This window comes from Panthera pardus, unplaced genomic scaffold, assembly GCF_024362965.1.
Source record: "Panthera pardus isolate Hobbes unplaced genomic scaffold, ASM2436296v1 HiC_scaffold_11, whole genome shotgun sequence".
NCBI lineage: Eukaryota > Metazoa > Chordata > Mammalia > Carnivora > Felidae > Panthera > Panthera pardus.
In genome coordinates this window covers 71024921-71037885 of record NW_026526666.1, presented here as the reverse complement: position 1 = coordinate 71037885, position 12965 = coordinate 71024921, and the positions used below count along the sequence as shown (strand labels likewise).

General features: G+C 43.7%; 1 long non-coding RNA gene across 3 annotated transcripts in view; it reads right to left on the bottom strand.

Annotated features, from left to right (window-relative positions):
- LOC109266978 (uncharacterized) overlaps positions 1-8181 on the bottom strand; it is a 38973-nt gene extending 30792 nt beyond the window's left edge. For all 3 annotated transcript variants that reach the window (XR_002079941.2, XR_008419862.1, XR_008419863.1), the window contains exons 1-2: positions 7992-8181; positions 7152-7259 (exon numbers count right to left, since the gene is read on the bottom strand). This is a non-coding gene — a long non-coding RNA (uncharacterized LOC109266978). The remainder of the gene's footprint in view (positions 1-7151; positions 7260-7991) is intronic.
- Positions 8182-12965: the final 4784 nt, after the last annotated feature.

The following is a 12965-nucleotide window of genomic DNA, read 5'->3' as shown; positions in this document are numbered from 1 at the left end:
TGAATGCCAGGTGGTTCTTTTTTTTTTTTTTTTTTTTTTTTTAATAATGAAATTTATTGTCAAATTGGTTTCCATACAACACCCAGTGCTCATCCCAAAAGGTGCCCTCCTCAATACCCATCACCCACCCTCCTCTCCCTCCCACCCCCCATCAACCCTCAGTTTGTTCTCAGTTTTTAACAGTCTCTTATGCTTTGGCTCTCTCCCACACTAACCTCTTTTTTTTTTTTTCCTTCCCCTCCCCCATGGGTTTCTGTTACGTTTCTCAGGATCCACATAAGAGTGAAACCATATGGTATCTGTCTTTCTCTGTATGGCTTATTTCACTTAGCATCACACTCTCCAGTTCCATGCACGTTGCTACAAAAGGCCATATTTCATTCTTTCTCATTGCCACGTAGTATTCCATTGTGTATATAAACCACAATTTCTTTATCCATTCATCAGTTGATGGACATTTAGGCTCTTTCCATAATTTGAATGCCAGGTGGTTCTTACAGAACCTCTGAGACAGCAAGTAAGATATATGGAGAAGCCGAGATGAGGTGCTGTCACATGACATTTGTGTGAAGCTGGTTCCCTGCAATGGTGGCGTCAAAGGAGGGCCTAGAAGGTATGAAGAAAGTACAGGAGATAGCCAGTATGGTGAGTAAAACAGCTATTGGCTGGCCTTCAACACAGGATGTATTGTTGTCTTTTCCTGGTGGTTGACATCATCTACTGGCAGGAGCAAGGAGCTGAGATTAGAGTCCTAGGGGAACAACACATCTCTGTTCTTTATCTCTTGCTGAGCTCTTCCCCAAATTGGGAACCAAGTACATGCCTTCCCCTAATTACAAAGGCTGGTGATTTAAAACAGCTAGGGATAAACAGATACAAGCTCCTAGAAGAGTGGAGACAAAGCCTTGAATGTAGAAGACAAGATGACAAGTGTCTCAGTGAGGGGTTTGCCACAGGAATTGAGAGGAAGAAAGATTATCCATTGGGAAAAATGATGAGGATTCAAGCAAAAGGTGGCATTTGGGACAGTCCTTGAAAAAATAAATGGTGTTGGGGAGGCATGTTCTTGGGCTTCAGGATTCAGCAGTGTCCTCAAAGGGGCCTCTGCCTGGGTGAAAATTGGGAAAAGTGTAGCAGATCTTAGAGAAAATAGAGAATAATCTAAAGGGATAAAAAGAAACATAGATCGAAAAGTGACTCTTACTGTTGCCCCTGTGGGAATTAGATAGCCAGGAGGGTGTATTAGTTTCCTATTGCTTTTATAAAAATTACCACAAAATTAACAGCTTCAAAAAATACAAATTTGTTATCTTATAGTTCTAGAGGTCAGAAGCTCAAAATGGGTCTCATTGAACTAAAATCAAGGTTATTGGCAGAGCTGTGTCCTTCTGGAGGCTCTAGGAGACAATCCATTTCCTTGCTTTTTTGGCGGCCAGAGGCAGTCCTCACTCCTTGACTCATGGCTCCGTTCTGCCTTCAAAGCCATCAATGGTAGATTGAATCCTTCTTGCATTGAATTACCCTAGCCATGGCTTCTGGTGTTACATCCTCTTCTCTGACTCTGATTCCTTTTCTGCCTTGTCTTCCACTCTTTAAAGACCCTTCTGATTGTATTGGGCCCACCTCAATAATCAGTCAGCTGATTAACAACCTTAATTCCCCTTTGCTATATAATATAACATAGTCACAGGTTCTGGAGATTAGGACACAGGTTTCTTTGAGGGGCTATTATTCTTCCAACAGAAGGGATAAGGGAATAAAAACTCTTTCCAGTCCTGTCCACACTCTCTGAACATCCCAGCCTCCATTGTTGAGGGAGGTTTCAGCATTCACAGCTTTACTTTGGCCAGAGCCACCTGGTAGCACATCTTGCCTGCTGCAGTCTCTCAGAGGGGTTAACAGCAGTGACAATGTGTGTTGCCTTCTCGAAGAATGCCCTCTCCCCCATCTACCTACAAGGTTGGGACCCTGGGGCTTGGCAGCCATGTTTATCTGTCTTGACTCTGACCCCTTAACCTCAGCTGATTGGACTCAAGTTGGGCCAGTCAGATTCTCTCTCCCAAAAAACTTGGACTTGGTTTTGGCCCTCTTGTCTCCACACATGCCATACTATCCCTCCAAGATGCCACTCTCCCCCACAGCTTCATTTCTATTACAGTGCCTCCCAAACCTATATCGCTAAATCAGACCAGTCTCTGAAGCTCCACAGGTGTCCATCCAGCTGACCCCCGGGCAGCTCCACTTGGATGTCTCACAGGCATCTCAAACTGTCTGATCCTTCACTTTGCTTACATCAGAGGCTGCTTTCTATTATCTTTTCCTGATGGGAACTAACACCGCAATGAAAACCTCTAGGTCCAGAGGTAAGGACTGTGTCCTGGATTTTTTTTTTTTTTTGGGGGGGGGGGGGGTCTTCCACAGCATCTGACACAAAAACTCACACTTGGTAAACACTGATTATTCAGTGGGTTAAGTTTGGGCTACCTACTGAGATCAATTATAGGTCCATTTTAGTAAAGTCTGCAGGCAGATATTGTCAGGGTTGAATTACTTTGGGATTGGCAGATAATGTTTCGGACTTTTTTAGCTAAATCAATATACTAAAAATAAAGTTAACTCCTAGAGTTTCAGTTGCTTTCAGACATGATGTGATTTATCACAATTCCCACCCCTAAGGAGCAGAGGAAAGCCCCAGTGCTTAAGAAACTCAAGAGGTGCCTTAAGGCTGAAAGCTTTATTTATCTATGGAGTTCTGGGACTCTCTGAATACACTGCCATTGTCTGCTCTTCCCATTAGAGACAAAAAAGTAATTAGCATAACTGAGTCCTTGCTGTTTGCTGGTTACTGACATATGTCTATATCCCTGTTATAGGCTGAATTATGTGACCCAAAAATTCATACGTTGAAATCCTAATCCCCCATTACCTCAGAATATGACCATGTTTGGAAATAGGGCCTTCGAAGAAGTAAGTAAGGTAAAATGAAGTCCTATGACTTGGCCCTAATCCAATATTCCTGTTGTTCTAATAAGAAGAGGTTAGGACACAGACACATACAGAGGAAAGACTATGTGAAGACACTGGAAGAAGATGGCCATCAACAAGGAGAGAGGATTTAAAAGAAAGCAACCTCTTAGAAATCTTGATCTCAGACTTCTAGCCTCCAGAATTGTGAGAAAGTAAATTTCTGTTGTTTAAGCTACCTAGTCTGTGGTACAGGCCTATTTTAAATATATTGTGGGTGTAATTCCAGACTACTGCAATAAAGTGAATATTCCAATATAGAGAGTCAAATGAATTTTTTGGTTTCCCACTGCATATAAAAGTATGTTTATACTATAATATAGTCTACTAAGTGAACAATAGCATTATGTCTAAAAAATTATATATATATATAGATAGATAGATAGATAGATAGATATATCTTATTAAAAAATGCTAACTATCATCTGAGCTTTCAGTAAGTCTAATCACTGATCATATATCACTATAACAAATACAATAATAATTAAATTAAAGTTTGAAATATTATGAGAATTACCAAAATGTGACACAGAGACACAAAGTGAGCAAATGCTGTTGGAAAAATGGAGCCAATAGATTTGCCCAACACAAGGTTAACACAAACCTTCAATCTGTAAAGAACAGTATGTGCAAAGTACAATAAAGCAACATACAATAAATTAAGGTAGCCTGTATAGTACTTTTCATGGCAGCCTGAGCAAACTAATAAAGTTCTACTTAACCCTCCTACAAACCCTGCAAAGTAAGTTCATTAGCTCCATTTCATAGATAAGGAAACTGAGGCACAGGGAAGTGAAGTGCCTTTCCTGATCCTCCAGCCCATAAGTGACAGGGTAAGGATGGAAGCCCAGGTTTGCCTGATACACAGACCCCATTGCAACCAGTATCTTTGGTTCTAAAGGCTACAGGCCATTTGGAAATTTGACAGAAATGTGGTGTGCTCCTGCTGACCTCCCCTCTCTCCCTGACCTTTGTGGGTTGTTTTGATCTCTCCCTCCTCTGAGTACCTCCAGCCCAACCCAGGCATTGTCAATGACTCCCTGGCACAATTAGCTCCTCGGTTTCATTCAAATTATTTAGAAATTTTGTTTATATAATTCATTCATCTTAAAAAAATTTTTTAATGTTTTTATTTATTTATTTTTTTTTATTTTGTTTAACCTTTATTTATTTTTGAGACAGAGAGAGACAGAGCATGAACGGGGGAGGGTCAGAGAGAGAGAGACACAGAATCTGAAACAGGCTCCAGGCTCTGAGCTGTAAGCAGAGCCCGACGCGGGGCTCGAACCCATGGACCACGAGATCACGACCTGAGCTGAAGTCAGATGCTTAACCGACTGAGCCACCCAGGCGCCCCTGTTTTTATTTATTTTTGAGAGAGTGAGCAGGAGATGGGTAGGGGCAGAAAGAGGTGGGGACAGAGGATCTGAAGCAGGCTCTGTGCTGAGAGCAGAGAGTCCAAGTTGGGCTCAAACCCATGAACTGTGAGATCATGGCTTAAGCAGAAGTCAGATGCTCAGCCAGCTGCACCACCAGGAGCTCCAAATCACTTAGAAATTTTTGAGTGCTGTTGTGTAGATGCTCTTCCTTGAAACCCTCACATTTTAGGGCTTGTTTTACCCCAAGCTTCCCACCTAGAATTGGGGAGGGGGTCTCCACTACTTTTCACATCTAGAAAGCCAGGCAGAGAGCAGGACAATTGTACACGCAGAACAATGCACCAGTCTGACCCCACAGTGGTTCCCATTCATCATTTTATTTAATCCTCACAACAAACCTATGAGTTTGGCATTATTATCATCTTCATCTTACAGATGAGAAAACAGAGGCATCAGGCAGTTAAGAAACTTGCCTAATGCCCATAGGAGACTGAAGGGTCTGTGAAGACCTCCTTAGGAAAGTATACTTAAACTGAAGGAGGAGTAGAAAATGGAAAAACAGCATGTGCAAAGATCCTATGGCAGGAGAGAGCCTTTGTGTTTGAGGGGCTAAGGGAAGAACACTCGCAGAGTACGAGAGAACAAAATGAGGCAGGAGCCAGGCTAAACAGGGCCTCCGAGGTCTCACTAAAGGTTTAAGTCTCTGTCACAAGAGCAACAGAAGCCATCATTAGGTTTTAACCAGGGGATAATGGGATTGGGATTGCAGTTTGAGAAAAACTTTCTGGGGCGTCTGGGTGGCTCAGTCAGTTAAATGCCAACTTAGGCTCAGGTCATGATCTTGCAGTTCGGGCTGTGTACGGACAGTTTAGAGCCTGGAGCCTGCTTCGGATTCTGTGTCTCCCTCTCTCTCTGCCCTTCCCTCATTCATGCTCTTTCAAAAAAATTTTAAAAATAAATAAATAAAATTTTTTAAAAAAGAAAAGATCTTTTTTTTTTTAATGTTTATTTGTTTGAGAAAGAGAAAGACAGAGCGTGATGGGGGAGGGGCAGAGAAAGAGGGAGACACAGAATCGGAAGCAGGCTCCAGGCTCTGAGCTGTTAGAACAGAGCCCGACATGAGGCTCGAACCCATGAACTCTGAGATCATGACCTGAACGGACGTCAGACGCTTAATTGGCTGAGCCACCCAAGAGCCCCAAAAAATCTTTCTGAGAGCAGTGCAGATAAAAAATGAGAGGGAGAATGAGATATAGGGAGACCATTAGGGTCCATGGCAGTAATCTAGGCAAGAGATGCTGGGAACACGGATTAGGACAATAGCAGTGGAGATAGGAGTGGAAGTGGAAGCAAGTAAATGCTTTTAAGAGCCATTTAAGAAGGAAAATTGACAGCATTTGGTGATGGATTGGGCATGGGGTGAGAGAAATTGAGGTCCCAGGTTTCTGACTGGTGCCACTAGCTGGGTGTTGCATAGTTTCTTCAGACAGGGGACACTGGACAAAGAGAAGGTGTGTGCAAAATTATGTGTTCAGACACATAATTTAACATAGGCATGTTAAACTTAAGGTAAGACACCCACATGGAACTATCAAATAAGTATGTAGATGCGAAGGTTTGAAGGTCAGAAGGGAAGTATGGACTAGAGATGGATATTGGGGAGTTGTATCCAGGGCCAACTAGGCACATTAGTTCCCCAATATTTCTAGAAACCCACACACAAAAAAATGCTTTACTCTTCTTTAAATCGGAAGTAAAAACAAACTTTTAAATCAAAGACGTTTTAGAGGCACCTGGGTGGCTCAGTCAGTTAAACGTCTGACTTGGGCTCATCATGATCTCTCAGTTCCTGGCTTTGAGCCCCACATCGGGCTCTGCACTATGTGGAACCTGCTTGGGATTCTCTTTCTCCCTCTCTCTGTCCCTCCCCCCCTCAAAATAAATAAACTTTAAAAGAGAGGTTTTAATGTACAATATTAATATATGCATCTTTATGCCAATGCAATCATAAAAAATTATTTATTTATTTTTAATTTTTTTTTCTTAATGTTTTTATTTATTTTTGAGACAGAGAGAGACAGAGCATGAGCAGGGAAGGGGCAGAGAGAGGGAGATACAGAATTGGAAGCAGGCTCCAGGCTCTGAGCCATCAGCACAGAGCCCAATGCGGGGCTCGAACTCACAGACTGTGAGATCATGACCTGAGCCGAAGTCGGATGCTCAACCGACTGAGCCACCCAGGCACCCCATAAAAAATAATTTAAAAAGAAATTGTTCTGTAGGAAGGAGACCACAAAAGCCATAATGCTTCCCTGGTTGTATCGCTAAGAATGCTTTCTGCTACAAATATCAGAAAGCTCACTCTAAATGGTATCAGCAGTGACAATAGTTAAAATTTCCCTTGTTTGAGGAAGTTCAGCATTAGGGTGGCCTCTGGGGTTGGCAGACTGAGTGCTGTCAAGGACAAAGACTCCTTCCAGCTCTGCGCTCTGGCATCCCTGCCATTGGCTTCATCCTCAGCTGTTAATATGACTGCATTAGTTCCAGGCCACATCCAGACTTGACAATATTCCCAGGAAGAAGAGTCACTGTTGCTTTCAGTGGTTCTCTCCTAGGAGTGAGGAAACCTTTCCCAGAAGCCCCCCCAACAAATGTCCCCTTGGCCTCACTGGATAGGACCAGCGCATAGCCCCATTTCTAAGCTGATTATTACCAGCAAGAAGGATGGAATTAATATGATGGACTTACAGTAATCATCTGGGGTGGAACTGAAGTTAGGGAGTCAACCATAATGCCTTCCCTAGAAGTCTTCCTCCAGGAGGTGAGAATTGAAGCCAAAAGCATGGATGAACTCACCTAGGGAGAACGTTTGGAGGGAGAAGCACGAAGGACATAGGAGTTTCAGCATCACCAACATCTACTGAGGGCTAACATTGCAGATTGAGTCAGTTATGGGTCCTGCTACAGAGGGGCTTCCTGTCTGATGGAAGAGATGCACCAATGAACACAGTTATAAATTGACTGGAACTATAGTTGGAAGTCAGCACAGGGCCTGAGAGCAGACTGGGTTGGAGTCTCAGTGTGTATTAAATGTGTGTCCAGGCAGGTTTCTTTAGCTCTCTGCCTCAGTTTCCCCTCTGTAAAGTACCCTTTATATACTAAGTATCAAATAAATGCATCTTTTATTATTTCATTATCATTCACATTATACAATATTTAGGCAGTGGGAAGCCATTGGAAGGGAATTAACAGGCAAGTGTCCTATCAGATTGGTGTCTTGGTTAGATGGCTTGGGCAAGCTATGCTCTGTCCCTGCTCTGGGTTTCCTCTTCACTAGGTCACCATGAGCCACTCATTGAGTTTCCTTCCAGCTGCTCCCAAGGCTGAGCCCCTCCAGGCCCCAGCAGCATCTCCACAAAACCTCTGTGTTGGTTTTAGCAGCGTTCCTGTGCCTTGGAATCAGGATGAATTACTGTCCCTCCTTTCACCCCTGTCCGCTTGCATTGTTGCCACTCAAAGAAATTAATCAGGCTTATTAAGCATGACCTCCCTTTTGTAAAGCCCTGCTCCCAGTCTGCCACTCTGTACCTGTCTGCTGCTCTCCTAGCTTGCTTCCAGTCAGAGAGGCCTCAGCTTCCCTTGGTCCTCTGATGGGGGCAGGGGCAGGCGGTCAGTGGCCACATCTTTTGTTGTTTGCAGAGACTGACGCACCGGACTGGATCGGACAAAGGCAGAATGCTCTGCTGTAGTGAGCGCAAGGCTCTTTGTTGCCATGGCTGTGGAAAAAATAGGAACAAAAAGGATAGATGTTTCATCCAAATATGCTAATAATTAACACTTAGCACCATAGATATAAAAAGCACTTAATACTAAATTACTATGATCATAATAGCTGTTCTTTATTCAGCCCTACTCCATATGGCATCATGGCTTGGTAGTTAAGTACACGTGAGCTGGAACCTGACTGCCTGGGTCCAAATCCTAGGTCTGCAATTTATCAGCTCTGGGACTTTGAGCAGGTTACTCAAGCTTCTCAAATCCCAGTTTTGCATATATAAAGCACAGACAATGAAAGTTACAACTCATGGGGCTAAATGAGTCCATACTATGCTTATAAAGCACTTAAACATGGCATGCCACATAATACATACTCAATGAATATCATACTTTTTAAGGCTTTATATACATTGCATAACAAATTTAGACCTCAAAACAAACTTGTGACATAGACATTATTATTATCCCTATTTATCAGTTGAGGAAATCAGGACTCAGAGAGGTTGTGTAACTTTCCCAAAGTCTCCCAGCAAGAACATAGCAGAACCCAATTCTGTTTGACTCTAAAGTCACGTGCTTTCCACTGCACCAAGTTACTGTCTTCCATGAGTGACTGGCAAGAGGCCCCACATCAGTGGGATGATACACTGTTGGTGACTGTTTCACAAAATCCTTCTCCCTTTAGTCAAATTGGAATATGTGAGGTATTTTTAGAATGTCGGACAAAAGAGTCCTGCATACAAGGACTAATTGCATAATTGATAGTTTCTCTCTTCCCCAGCCTGCCTTTATGCCCAGTATATGTGGCCCGGTTCTCTGGTAGAAGGTGGCAGGCCAGCTAGGGAAAAGCAGAGAGCCCAGCTCTGGGGAGGACTTCCTAAAGTTCCAGCTGTCTGATGACTTGACTGGCAGAGTGGAGCCATGGGCAGAACCTGGCCACAAGGCACCAAGCCATACCAGGTCCAGGGGCTGGGCAGATCTGGGGACAGATCTTGTACCCTAACAGTCTTTGGACATCACCAAGGAAATAAAGTGAAGCTACATATCCCAAATCACCTTCTTGCCAGAGAAGTTTAAATTCTTTGTTTTTTAATGTAACGGAATCCAAAGTCTTATTAAACCTCCTGTACAGTAGACATTTGGCTGCCAGACCAATGCTCATCAGGGCCCTGACCACTGCCCAGCCCAGTTAGGCCTCTGCCCATACTGCTACTCAAACAAAGTCAGTCCTCTGCACATAATTCTACACAACAAACTCTTGTTTAGTATTCAAAAGCAGCTCAGGGGCACCTTGCTGGCTTAGTCGGTTGAGTGTCCAACTCTTGATTTCGGCTCAGGTCATCATCACAGGGTTGTGGGATCAAGCACCGCATCAGGCTCTGTACTGTGCATGGAGCCTGCTTGGGATTCTCTTTCTCTCTTCCTTTGCCTTTCTTCCCCCCCACCCACCCCCACCTCTAAAAACAATAAAAAAGCAGCTCAATTCCTAAATAAATCCCTAGGCAAAAATAAAGCTCAGCCTTACAATATCTCTAGGAAAGAGAAGCAACTGGCTGTATCATTAATTGCAACCATTCACTGAGCCCACACTTTGGGCAAGGCACAGTGCTTAGCATAACACTTCTCACAGATTCCACCCATCCTCCTACCCCTCACCTGTCCCTCTAGTTTATGGCTAGCCTCTGATGGCTCCTCCCCGTGCATCTCCCATGTCTCGATGTCCATTTGCAATCAAATAAGAACTGGCTGGGTTCGTCCTGGACTCTGGAAAACATGACCCTGGCTCCTCAATGAGGGCACAGTTTGGTGTTAAGACAACAGCCTGTGAAGGGGCCTCCCTGGAGATCCCCAGGCTATGTCCATACCTAGTTCAAGATGGCAGAGCCCACTTATGTGTGGACAGGCAAACTGTCTATGCTATGTGAACCCCCACATACACCTGACCACAGGCCTCTTCCTCAATCTCTTCTACCCACACCTGCCTCTTACCTCCTACTTACACCCCCCTGGACTCCCAAATGAAGACCAGAGCAGGAGGGAAATGGTGAGGCTATAGATTCATTAAAAATAGCAGGAGCTCTGTAGTCAGATAGACATAGGTTTAAATTTCACTATTTTTCTAAATAGCTGTGTGACTTAGGCTGGTCACTTAACCTCTCTGAGTCTCATTTTCTCATCTCCAAAAGAGGAATTATCTTCTGTACTCTTAATATTTCTATGAGGATTAGAAACAATATATATGGGTTATACCCAGTGGCATTCAACCAATGGTAGCATTGTCAGACATAGGTGTGTCCTTTATGCTCATTTAAAGTATATATACATTCGGTCCCTAAATTCTTACAACCACCAGGCTGCAAGGTCAGCACACCAGTGGTGTTACTGTGATGAGCTTGGCTGGGTTATAGCTAAGCTCTCCTGCAAGACCTAGACCTTAGTCTCATGCAGATATGAACATTTTGGCCCCTCTTCCCTGGTTTGGCTGGGATTGTCCCAGTTTTAACACTGAAATTTCCACTACCTGGGAGCACTGGAAGTTCAGTCTTGGGAAAACAGGAATGGTTGGTCACCCTATCAAGGCAGCTGACCCAGAGCAGATGGAGAAGGTGTCAGACCTGAGAGAAGAAGCTGGGCTTCCAATAACCTTTCCCAGCTGGATGGACCAGCCAGGCCCTGTACCTACTCAGCCCCTCATTCCTGGTTCCCAGAGAAGTCCTGGTTAAGCAGAGGTCAAGGGTGACACCTAGAGGTTATGTTAAAAACTGCAGTATGGGAGAGCCTGGGTGGCTCAGTCAGTTAAGGACTGTCTCTTGATTCCTGCTCAGGTCCCAAGCTCATGATTTGTGAGTTTGAGCCCTACATCCAGCGCTGTGCTGACAGTGCAGAGCCTGCTTGGGATTCTCTCTCTCTTTGCTCTCTCTCTTCCCCTCTCACGCACTCTCTCAAAACAAATAAATAAACTTAAAAAAAAAAAAAACCCTGTAGTCTGATAATCACCCATCAGCCCCTTGAGGCCTTAGTTTGTTCATTTATAAATATTGAGGCACTGGACATAAGTCTTGGGGGGTCTTGGAAGACATCCTCAAACAAGTTAAATTTAAGCTGATATCTACTGATTGATAAGTTGTTAGCCAGGTACAAGGCAGGTGGGAAAGAAAATGTATTCTAGGCAGGAAGGAACAACAAAGACAAAGCTCTGAGTGGGAAGAAGCATGACACTTTCAAGAAACTACAGTATGGAGGAGGGGGTAGTGGTGACAACAAAAGTTGGAAAGGTTGTCAGGGGTTAATCAGCTAGGGGAAATTTTTTTGTCTTTACCCCAAGTGCAAGCAGAACTTAGTGAAAGTTTTTAAGCAGGACAGTAACATAATCAGATCTACATTTTTCAATGCTAACTCTGGCTACCGGGTGGAGACTGGTTAGGACAGTAGTAAACCTAAAGCCAGGGAGGCAATTAGTAGTGTCCAGGTGGTGTGGCAACAGTGAGACCTTGCACTTGGGTGGTACAGGGGTATGAAGAGGGAGGTGATGGTTGGAGAAATGTTATGGAAATAGAATGGGCAGGGATATGGTGATTGACTAGAGGTGAGGGGAAATGATGTAGTTTCTGAATAGGACCACTGGAAAGCAATGGGACAGCTGCTGAAATGGGAGCATAAGAAGGAGGACAGTGTTGGGCATGTTGAATCCAAATCAAGCCAGCAAATAAGCAGTTGAAGAAAGATTAGGAAGGGAGACATAAATGTGGGGATCATCTGGAAGGAGATGGTAACCAAAGCCCTGAGGAGCACCAACATTTAAAAATGAGCATAGGAGAGATAATGAGACCAAAGGAAAACCAGGTGAGTATGATGTTATAAAAGCCAGGGCAAGAGTATTTCAGAAAGAAGACAGGGGTCAGGTCAACTGCAATAAAATATTTCTGAGAGGCAGTAAGATGAGATCTGAAAATTGTCCATGGGACAACTGAAGATCATTGGTGACCTTAGATCCTTTTAAGGTGGAATGATGGACAGAAAGACAAATAGTATATGATTTCACTTATATGAAGCTCCTACTAGAGTGGTCAAAAGTAGACTAGTGGTTCCAGGGGTTGGAGGCAGGGGAGAGTGGGGAGTTATTTACTGGGGACAGAGTTTCAGCTGGGGAATAGGTTAAGAGTTCCGCAGATAGATGGTAGTGATGGCTGTGTTGCAGGACTCTTTACTTTCAATACCCTGGGTTCGTGGTCTCACCCCTTCGAAGAATGAAGAGGTGGACACAAAATGAGCAGCAGGCAAAAGTTTATTAGAGTATAAGACCAAAAAAGAAGAATAGTATGAAAGCTCTCTTTACAGAGAGAGGACATTCGAAAGTGAATGCCAGAGATGATAGGCAAGGGCCTTTGTTTTATAAGGTTCTGGTCAGCACCCCCTTCCCTTCCCTCTTGTTCCTTCTCAGATTCTACCTTTATTGGCTAGGTAACTCTAAAGGCCTAGTCATTCCTTTTTGATCAGCTCATTTCCATTGTATGAGGTGTGGTCTTAGGCCATACCATCTACTACTTCTTTTAAGTCAGGTCTTTTGTCAAATTCCTGAGGGAAACCTGAGGGGGAGGTAATATCTGTTACATTCTTAAGAGGAACCTTATGCCTGAGAGGGTTTGCTGTGGTCAGACACTCCCAGCATTGTTCCAAAGTATGTTCTTTTCTCTTTTCTCCTCAGGTCCTAATCTTTCCCTCTCTGCCTACTGATTCCTAAGGTTTCCTATCATAGCTGCACAGTATGAATGTACTTTTTTTTTT